The sequence below is a fragment of the Sorghum bicolor genome, chromosome 3 (genome assembly GCF_000003195.3).
Source record: "Sorghum bicolor cultivar BTx623 chromosome 3, Sorghum_bicolor_NCBIv3, whole genome shotgun sequence".
NCBI lineage: Eukaryota > Viridiplantae > Streptophyta > Magnoliopsida > Poales > Poaceae > Sorghum > Sorghum bicolor.
The window spans coordinates 47560945-47571281 of record NC_012872.2 but is presented as its reverse complement, the minus strand read 5'-3'; the positions used below and the strand labels follow the sequence as shown (position 1 = coordinate 47571281).

The 10337-nt window shown below is 40.9% G+C and overlaps 1 long non-coding RNA gene across 1 annotated transcript; it reads right to left on the bottom strand.

The window, feature by feature from the left end:
* LOC110433497 lies at positions 6759 to 8264 on the bottom strand. The gene is made up of 2 exons (XR_002450926.1): positions 8127 to 8264; positions 6759 to 6957 (listed from the first exon to the last, which is right to left on the bottom strand). It is a non-coding gene; the product is annotated as an uncharacterized LOC110433497 (long non-coding RNA).

Below are 10337 nucleotides of genomic sequence, written 5' to 3'. Positions count from 1 at the left end.
GTATTATTTTTTAGTATGATTTTTTAGTATATTATTCTAGTGTATTACTTGGCTTAAAAGACTTTTTAGTATATTATTCTAGTATATTATGAATTGTAGTGTTTTGAATTGTTTTGAAATATATTGTGCTAGTATATTATTCTAGTATTACTTTTTAGTATATTATTCTAGTATATTATTAATTAGAGTGTTTTGTATATATTATTGTTTGTACTATTATTCTAGTATTATTTTTTAGTATATTATTCTGGTGTATTACTTGGCTTAAAAGACTTTTTAGTATATTATTCTAGTATATTATGAGTTCTAGTGTTTTGTATATATTATTGTTTGTACTATTATTCTAGTATTATTTTTTAGTATAATTTTTTAGTATATTATTCTAGTGTATTACTTGGCTTAAAAGACTTTTTAGTATATTATTCTAGTATATTATGAATTGTAGTGTTTTGAATAGTTATGAAATATATTGTGCTAGTATATTATTCTAGTATTACTTTTTAGTATATTATTCTAGTATATTATTAATTCTAGTGTTATTGTTTGTATTATTTTTTTAGTATTATTTTTTAGTTTGGAGCACTCTAGCACTTATATTATTCTAGTGTATTTCTTATCTTATATAGAATATATATATGTATGGTTGCAGACATAGAAATGGCTGACCGTCCTCACGATGATCCTGATTATATGGAAGATGTCATTCAAAATATGATCAACGCCGGTAGTCAGTACTTTATTGATTACAACGACATCATGCAAGACAATCCGACTCAGCAACAAGAGGACAATGCCCCTGAGCAACAAGAGGGCAATGCGTCTGAGCAACAACTTGTCGTGCAACAAGAAGGAAATAATGACGAGGTATGTAAATGTAAACATATATAATGCATCTCTTACATTAGGTTTTAGACTTACTTGGTTATTAATTTAGTATTTTTGTTTCTATATCTACGTGTAGCCTTCTGGATTGACCTCTATGGGGAGAAGCGTACCTCCACGAGGGCCAAAGAAGCTGTGGAGGGCCGCTACGTAATCTCTGAGTTTGGGATAGCTACAGGCAGAACACTTGGTGAACTTGCAAATAAATATGTTGGTCACTGTGGATACCTTGTGAGAGACCAAATACCGATCAGTGCTCGTGAATAGAGAGAGAAGTGAGGTGCTCCTAAAATCAGTTTTGTCTCTGATCGTGACAAGGAGTTAGTTTGGAAAGCCGTCATAGCGGTTTTCACCTTCGACACCAACGATAAAGAGTTGAAGGTGCGAATTTATGACTGGACTATGAAGAAGATGGCGGTACTGTTCTAGAATTGGAAGAAGTCTTTGTACAATAAATTTGTCAAGAAAAACGAGACTCCAAATTTCAACCTCAAGCAATATGTAAAGCTGAGGGCCTTCTGGGATGACTTCGTGTAGTACAAAACATCAGAAGAGGGCGAGGAACGAGCCATTAGGAACAAAGAGAATGCAAGTAAAAAGACATACCATCATCATATGGGATCACGTGGTTATAAGAGTGCTGTTCCCAAGTGGGACCGAATGAAACAGGAGATGCTTGCTAGGGGGGTCACACCCGAGACAATAGCAAAGAATTAGAGCGTCTGCTCCAAGCATTGGTTGTACGGTCATGGAGAAGCGTGGACCCAGACATCGGGGCGCTAGTTTGGGGCCAAGAAATCTCTAGAGCAGCAGAGAGACTAGTCCGTGCACGAGAGGCGGTTCAGTCTGGTGAGTTCAGGCCAAACAGGGAGAAAGATGAACTCACATATGCACTTGAAAATCCTGTGCACGGTGGGCGTACGAGAGGCTATGGGGCAGTTCCGTGGGTGCATTCATTCTAAGTTGACAAGAAACCTACAGAAGCCGCCAGAGAAAGAAGGACAAGGAGGCAAAGTGGATCCGCCGGCTGGAAGCTTTTGTTATGCAATCATAAGAGCGCGAGAAATCTCGTGAAGAATGGATGCAGGCGGAGATTAAAAGGCAAGTACAAGAAGCACTTAGCCAAATGACGAAAGGGCAAGGTACATCACAGCCTGAGGTCAACATTAGCCCCCCAAGCCAGTTGAAAGGCAGTTGCGCATCCACGGAAGTATCAACCATTCAGGATGACACGAAGCTACACTTCCCCGTGGATGATGTCACAGAGGCTTTTACTACCTGTGAGCTGCATGTACCAGATGGGAATGAAACAAAAAAGGTGGCTATCGGTGTTGTCAACCCTATCGACCGAACGAGAACTCCAAGAATCCATAATCGACCAGTACCAGCTGGATATGCTAGCGTCTCGGTTGATAGGGTTGAGAAAGGTTGTGGCAGTGTGCCTCTAGAAATAGAAGAGGGAGACAAAGAGAAGACCTTAGGTGAAGCTGAGAAGACGTTTATTTGTTGGCGCAAGCGCGTCATAGTTATTCCAGGAATGTCTGTGTCGCCTCTTCCTCACCATAGGTTTGTGCGTGATTTTACATCTTATATTATTTATTATGTATTGCATTTAAATAAAGTTTGCTCACAGAACTTGTTATTGTTTTCTCTGCAGGAACTCCTCCAACCTAAGTCCAGTTCTTTCCCCAGCGCATCATAGTGTTGTGGGTGGTGACAATGCTAGATCTCCTCCAACACCTGCGGCGGCCACACCGACCCCGCCACTGCCTCCAACACAGTCTCCACCTCGTCCACCGAGGTCTTCAACTCCTCCACCGCGTTCTCCAACACCAAAAAGATCGGTCCCACCACATCCACCGCCTGCACCGCCCTCTCCAAAGAGTACACGGTCGGTTCCATCGCCTCCAAAGCGAGGTAGTTAGAAGCGGTCCGCCCTAGAACGACCGAAGTCATCGGTCCCACCTCCAAAGAAGAAGGCTGCCTCAGCAAAGAAAGCTAAGACACCAGAGAAATTATCTTATAAAAAGAGTGAAGAGGAGATAATTGCTGCATCCAAAGGTGAGGTAAAACAATTTTTCGATAAATTGAAGCAGGAAAGGAAAGAGCGGTGAGAAAAGCCGTACTTTTATGTAAAGCCAGAGGAACTGAGGAAGAAAGTGGCGGAACAGCAGAAGAAGCAGCGGGAAGCTCAGAAAAAGCCAGCACTTTCAGACTATGAGAGCTCTTTGGTCAAGTCTTCACAGCCTAGAAAAAGAGTAGGAATGGGGTCCCATAGCTCGGGGAAGTATCAAAATCGGTGCCCCGTTGATTGTGCCAAATCAATATGGCTCAAATGAGGACTTGATGCCAAAGAAATCTTTAATCTTGTCTGAGCTAGATTCGCTTGAGCATTACTTTGGACAGAGCGGTCTAAATATTGAAGGCATTGCCGCCATTGTTGGATGTCAAACTTTTGAAAAGGCTGAGGTAGTTGATCAATAGAGGGCAAGATTTGAACCGGGCAGGAGTCTAATGAACCCTCAGCATTTACATGAGCTCCGCTCACAAATGTTTGCAATAAACAAGTGGTGCATGGAGGCGTCTAAAAGGGGAGATAATTGGATTTCTGTTCGTATTCGAGAACATCACTACTTCCATGGAGATGACCTCATATACGTCCAGTTCGAAGAATTGCACCAATTATGTCACCCCGACGCTCTCGACAAATCTCTCATCAGCTGCATTTGTCTCTAAGTATTTCTTTCTTTTTATTAAACTTCTACCTTCTTTAATTATATGTATATAATCCTTACCCACTTATGATTTGTATGTATATATGCAGGCACCAAATGAGAGAGCTCAGAAGCAAAAATGACAATAGTATTGGGTTCGTTGACCCTTATATTGTTTTCAAGGCTCCGCAGGCAGTGTGGACAGCATCTCATGAGACAGAAGTCTGCACCAATCTTATGAGGTTCTTTGTGAACCAAAAAGAAAAACAAAAAATACTCTTCCCCTACAACTTCGAGTGAGTTATATAGTTATTAAGTGCATACACATTTTATTTTACTTATTATTACTCGATTCGGGTTTTATATAGTTATAGGCCTGACTATATATATGTGTAAACAGCTTTCACTACTCATGGTCATTGAAATTCCCAAGAACCGATTGATAATCTATGACTCAATGAGAAAACCACAAGAAAATTACCAACAAATGGTAAACATTATTCAAATGTACGTAATGTCGATCTCAGCTAGAATAATATCATGATATGACTCTGCAATTATTCGTTGACGATCCACAATGGTTGTGTGTAGGGTTTGGGAAAGATTTATTGACCGTGAACATCTCATTGGTTGTAAAGCGCCGCTTAATATAATTCATCCACAAGTAAGTTGTACTAGCTAGCAAACTTTCACTAACTTTTAGCATTCTTATTGTCGTGGTCGTGAATCTTTTTTATATACATCGTACAGTGGTGTTTAAGACAAGAAGGGGGGAATAACCTATGTGCATATTATGTGTGCAAATTCATGATGGTACAAGTCAATCAAACACCCACAGAGACGCTTAGAGTACATTACATGTATCTTTTTATTATCTCCTGAATGATATTGAATAACTTAGGTAACTAATACCTTTTTATTTTATTTCAAATTGAAGACGGAATGGTTGAGGGAAAAAGTTATGCAAAAAGACCGCATCAAAGCTATTCAAGAGACAATAGCAGGATTTCTCTGCGAGCAAGTGATCAATCCAAACGGCGAGTTTCACTTCAACGGCAATGAAACTCTTATTCCAAACAACGATGATCATTTGTATCGGTTTTAGAGATTGGGAGAAAAAACTCTATGTATATATGTGTTATGAATTTTGTACTTATAAAACTATCTATAAAACTTTTTACATATCCATCTATTTAATTATTAATGTGGCTTATTCATTTTATTATAGGCAAAGCTTAATTATAAAGCTAAGCCTATAATTTCCATTTATATATGCTTAATATGCGTGTAATATATATTATTATATCAGCATAAAATATGTATTGATAAACCTATTATTATTATTATATAAAAATAATAAACAGAACCGAAGAAATGAACTGAAAAAAAGTAACCCTTTAAAACCGATTGGTAATACCAACCGGTGTTAAAGGGTCCTGCAACGTGGCGACCCTGGCAGGACCCTTTAACACCGGTTGGTATATTGGTATAACCAACCGGTGTTAAGGGGGGGGGGCTTTAGCCCCGGTTTCCCGAACCAGGACTAAAGGGTGGGCCTTTAGTCCCGGAAGGGCACCACCGGCTCGGAAACCGGGGCAACAAGCCCTTCCCGACCGGTGCTAATGCCCGAACGTGCAACAGTGTTGGATATGTAGTCATGGCATGAAACATATCACACACACATATATATATAGGCGTCCAAAACCCTAACTTTATCCCAACTGCCACCTCACCACCAACTGCACCCTCACCTCTCTCGAGCTCTATTTGGGCTGCCTCCCCTTTCTAAGCCACCATCCGTCTTCATTCGCTCGGTCCACCATGGTGGCCACAGACACGCTCACCGCCCCAACCCTGGGCACAGCCTGATCCAAAGTGTCACTCTTTCGCCAAAGTGGGATGTGGACCGCGACACGTAGGGATGGTGATCGACGAGCACTCTGTGTTGGCCACACGCTCGGGAGCAATCAACGTTGGAGGGCCACACGATTGGGTGATGCACCATGCGGCTGTAACCCCATCTTGGTTGGTTGTGTTTCCCTTGCTATCCCTCTAGGCAGGCTCCATGAACTCAATTTGGCCTTTTATAGGCTGAATTAAGCTCCTAGCCAGGTGGGGCTAGCCCAAAGTGCTCTTAGTTTGGCTGGCCAAAAACAGAGGAGTGGGTGTTTTTGCATAGATAGGCCCTACCTAGCACTTGAACCCGCTTGCCCGTGGCGCAGCCCCACCCGCCTCTCCTGCCAACGACAAGCCTACGTGGCCACATGTCAAGGTCAAAGAGCATTAAAAATTTTAAATATAGATAGATTTGTGTTATGTAATCATGTTTAATCATTTTCTATTATAAATTTTACTAAAAATAAGGATATAAACTTTGTGATATATCCGATAATCCTCAATTTTTTTATATAATAAATAGGACATCTTATATACAATCATAAACATGTGCGTGTTGTACGCGCATGTCTACTAGCCAAGCTACATGAAGTCAAGTTGCCCTCGTATATGGTTGGCTGAAGGCCTCCTAAGACCCAAGCTAAGCACCAGAGGGGCCTAGCTAGTGGAAAACGGAGGGCACATACATCGTTGCGTATGGCCCTAACTAGCGCTCGAACCCGCTTGCCTCGCCTCTAGTTTGTGATGCCCATGTGTGCACCATCACCCGCCTCTCCCGCCAATGATTAGCCTATGTGGTTGGCCACATACCCATGGAACGCCAGCATGTTGGGATCGAAGAGCATGAGAATTTCAAATATAGACAGACACTACTGGAATTCCGTTCTTTGAAGGCCCTAAAACAGGTGACAAAGGCTTTGCCGACTGCTTTACACGTGGCAGTCGGCAAAGAACGCGTGGCAAAGAATTCATCGGCAAAGAAACCTTTGCCACCTGCCAAGAGGAAAGCAGTCGGCAAAGCCTTTGCCACCCGCCATACTGGCAGTCGGCAAAGGGAACGTACGCCGTTATGAGATTCTTTGCCGACTGCCTTTGTTGGCAGGTGGCAAATTGCCAACTGCCTTTACTGGCAGGTGGCAAAGGGCGCTCTAGTTATTTCAGCCCAGCCCAACGTTGGTTCTGGCCATGAAATTCTAGCATTTGTATAAAGCAAATAAATACCAATTTTCATCCTCATTTTAACAATTACTATTCTAGCTCACGAGAAGACATCAAATTATACTGCACTTATTCCAGCACACCGATACAAATAGTAAGTCATGTTTTCATCCAAAATCACATCAAATACAAAGTCATGAGTTTCATACAAGTTAAACTTCATATCACATTAGCTACTCTAGGTCCCAACAAATGAATTTGCCAAGATGCTCTGCTCCTCTCCACATGTCGTTGCTCCTCTCAATCCCTGAAAACAGAAATACAAATGCAAGATAATAAAACACTAAAATCACAGAAGTAGAGATCTGAAAACTCAATGAACAGAGCTATTTTAAAATGTTTGCAACCTACAAATAGAACTTGTCAGAAAAAACGGGTCATTGCAAATTTACTCCCAGAATTGCAGGCGGTGGCACACAATATAATGGTAAACTAAATTCTAAGAGTTTACCTAAGACAATTAACTGCATGAGGCAAACAGAGAGGCATCACATACCGATGTTATGAATAGAAGTATTGTAAAGAAAATACGAAACTCTATATTTTCAACAACAAAAGACTATATAAATGTCAGCGCACTAAAATCACATGAACCTATAGCAAGGACTGTCACATTAAAGGATACTATAATGTAAAAGATATTCAGAGTACATCACATGGCCTGAAAATCTGAAGCATTTGCTATTGCTCTGCCCCAAAGCTACCTCCTCTCATCCCATGGCTCCATCCCAAGTGAGGGAGAACTATTAATTAATATATAATAGAGACCATTAATGATTGTTCTCGTGATCACTTATCACTGTTGCACAAAAAAGACAATTCATAAAATGAAACCTATGCCAAGTGATGCACTATGAGAACTGAACTAACTCCACAAAATTCAGAAATTGAAACTCCTGCTAAAATCCTGAAAACTGAAACAAATTGCATAACAAAAATTCACTCATTGAATACACTGTAGCTGCTACGGGAAAGTTGTAATAGGTAACAAACAAAACAACATAATAAAACCTACATCAATGCTAGAGAACTTGTATTTATCTACCAGGGCAAACAGAACTCACCTAGTGCAATTCAAAGTGCAATAACTCAAATGGCAATTGGCCGGAAACTCGTAACCCTTATATAAACTGCGAAGGTCAGTGTGATTTTAGCATACTAGAACATTTGGCGCCCTTCGGGCGCCCTACCATGATTTCAAAAATAAATAACTTTAACTGTCATGTATGAGTAATATAATACCAAATAACACTGCAAATAGTAACCGATAATTATACTATGTTCATACATACTTTGTAACTACAGCCAATTAAGTTGGAACCATGTAAATATATTGTAAAATACATAAGGATTGTCGAAACATATGTGATTTTACAATCCTCTCTTCTCAAGTCTCATGCAACAGAATCTTGTTACCTTCTTCAATTTTCATCTCTGTCCTTTCAGCCATGCAAGAATTCACCATTTCCACAGCCTGAAACTCGGTGTATATGTTTTAACTATAAAATGGTAATGAGAATAAATCACTAAAACACTAAGAAATTGGATGCATATACACACTTAATTTGCAACTCAAACATTTATATGCATAGTATGAAGAATTTTCTGCAAATAAGAAATTGAAATTTAGATATCATTCAATGCGCTGCTAACAGCCCTAAAATAACTATCCTGCCCTGGAGATCTCCACTGGCGATCTTCTAACACCGGATCTTTGTAGCATATTTCAGTACATTTTCCTATGCCTGGGGAGTTCACAACAAGTAAGTTGCCATGCACACTACAAATACAGCATCAAGAAGACGCAATACCATACTTTTCACAAATACGTACGACTTTACGAGCATACACGTTAGCAGAGGCAGACAGACACGACACTATGACAGGAGCCAGAGAGACCTAGTGCTAACAATCAATTCTTAATCGACAGAGAAACTGAAAAACTGAACGAGCTACTCTGAAATCAAGCAATTTAGCTCCAGGAAGAGCTAAATCCAGGGGATGATACGCAGCAACAGCCATTCGTTCGGCTTCCACATCAAGTATACTCACACTCGTCCCAGGTGTCGCCGTCCGCGTTGCACCCCTTCTTGCAGAACACCCTCCCTGTAGATAATAAAACCCAAATGGCAGAAAGGAGAGGAGAAGATAAGGGAAGATCCGTTAGCTTGGAGTGAAGCAAAGCAACCAAATGATTTCGCGGGGGGGCAAGGTGGACCGAGGCACTGACATGGGATCTGCACGAGGCTCGCGTACTTCTTGGTGCAGCAGCTGCCGCACGGCGGCGTCCAGTCGCCGGAGAACATCCTGGCCTGCCTCCGGCGCCAATACCTCCCGCGTCTCGCACGGACACGGATCGGTAGGCGAAGCGAGCGGCAGCGGGACTACGGCGGCTGCCGAAGGATGCTGGTGCGCGGACCCCGGTAAAGGGGGAGGTGAGGGGCAGAGGGCCAGGTGGGGATAAGGCCGGGGTGCAGGGGCGGCTGTTCGTCCACGGTGCCGGGGCGCAGGGGAAGCTGTGCATCCGCGGGGCGCAGGGGCCTGGCGGCGGCGGAGGGGGTGGCGGCGCGGGTGGGAGATGAGAGGAAGGGATAAGGTGGGAGATGGGCCGGGCCTCAATTATTTTAGAGTTCAAGTCCTTTGCCGACTGCTCCATAAACAGGCAGTCGGCAAAGGCTCTAAAACATGTATTTTTTCTTTTTCTTTTTCAGCCGCAACTTGCTCTAAATTTTTTGAATTTTTTAACATAGGCTCCACATATGATTTTGTGACACCTCGACAAATTTCGTAATTTTGTGATATTTTTTGTTATATTTCGTTAATTAATTTCTTTTAATTAAATTTTCCCTCCGTATAATCCAACTTTAAACTGTAGGTGCATGAAATAATGAAACTTAGGCATTAGAAAAATAATACTCATGCAGAAGAGTTTATTTTCAGGTCGTGTCCAGAAACTCATCTAAAATTTTGAAATACTTGTCCGCAGAACATGACCATCCAGGTGTGGTATAAGTGCTTTTTAATTATATAAAATTCAAGCGACGTCGGAAAATTATGAAACTTGTTGAGGTGTCATATTATCACATGTGGAGCATATGATAAAAAAATTAAAAAGTTTGGAGAAAGTTGCGACATCAGATGTATAAAACCTAGACATCCCCGCATATGTTGATGTGTGGGTTTTCAACATTTGACGTTGCAACTTGCTCTAAACTTTCTCAAAAAAATTTTATAGCATTCATATATGATAACATGACACCTCGACAAATTTCGTAATTTTGTGACATTTTTTGCTATATTTTATTAATTAATTTCTTTTAATTGAATTTTCTGCCGCGTAATCCAATTTTGAACTGCAAGTGCATGAAATAATGAAACATAGGCATTTGAAAAATGATATTCATGTTGGAACGTTTATTTTTAGACCATATCCATAAACTGACCCAAAATTTTGAAGTCCTTGTCCACTGAACATGACCATCCAGGTGTGGTAGAAGTGCTTTTTAATTATATAAAATTCAAACGAAGTAAGAAAATTATGAAACTTGTTGTGGTGTCATGTTATCATATGTGGAGCCTATGATAAAATTTTTAAAAAGTTTGGAGAAAGTTGCGACGTCAGATATG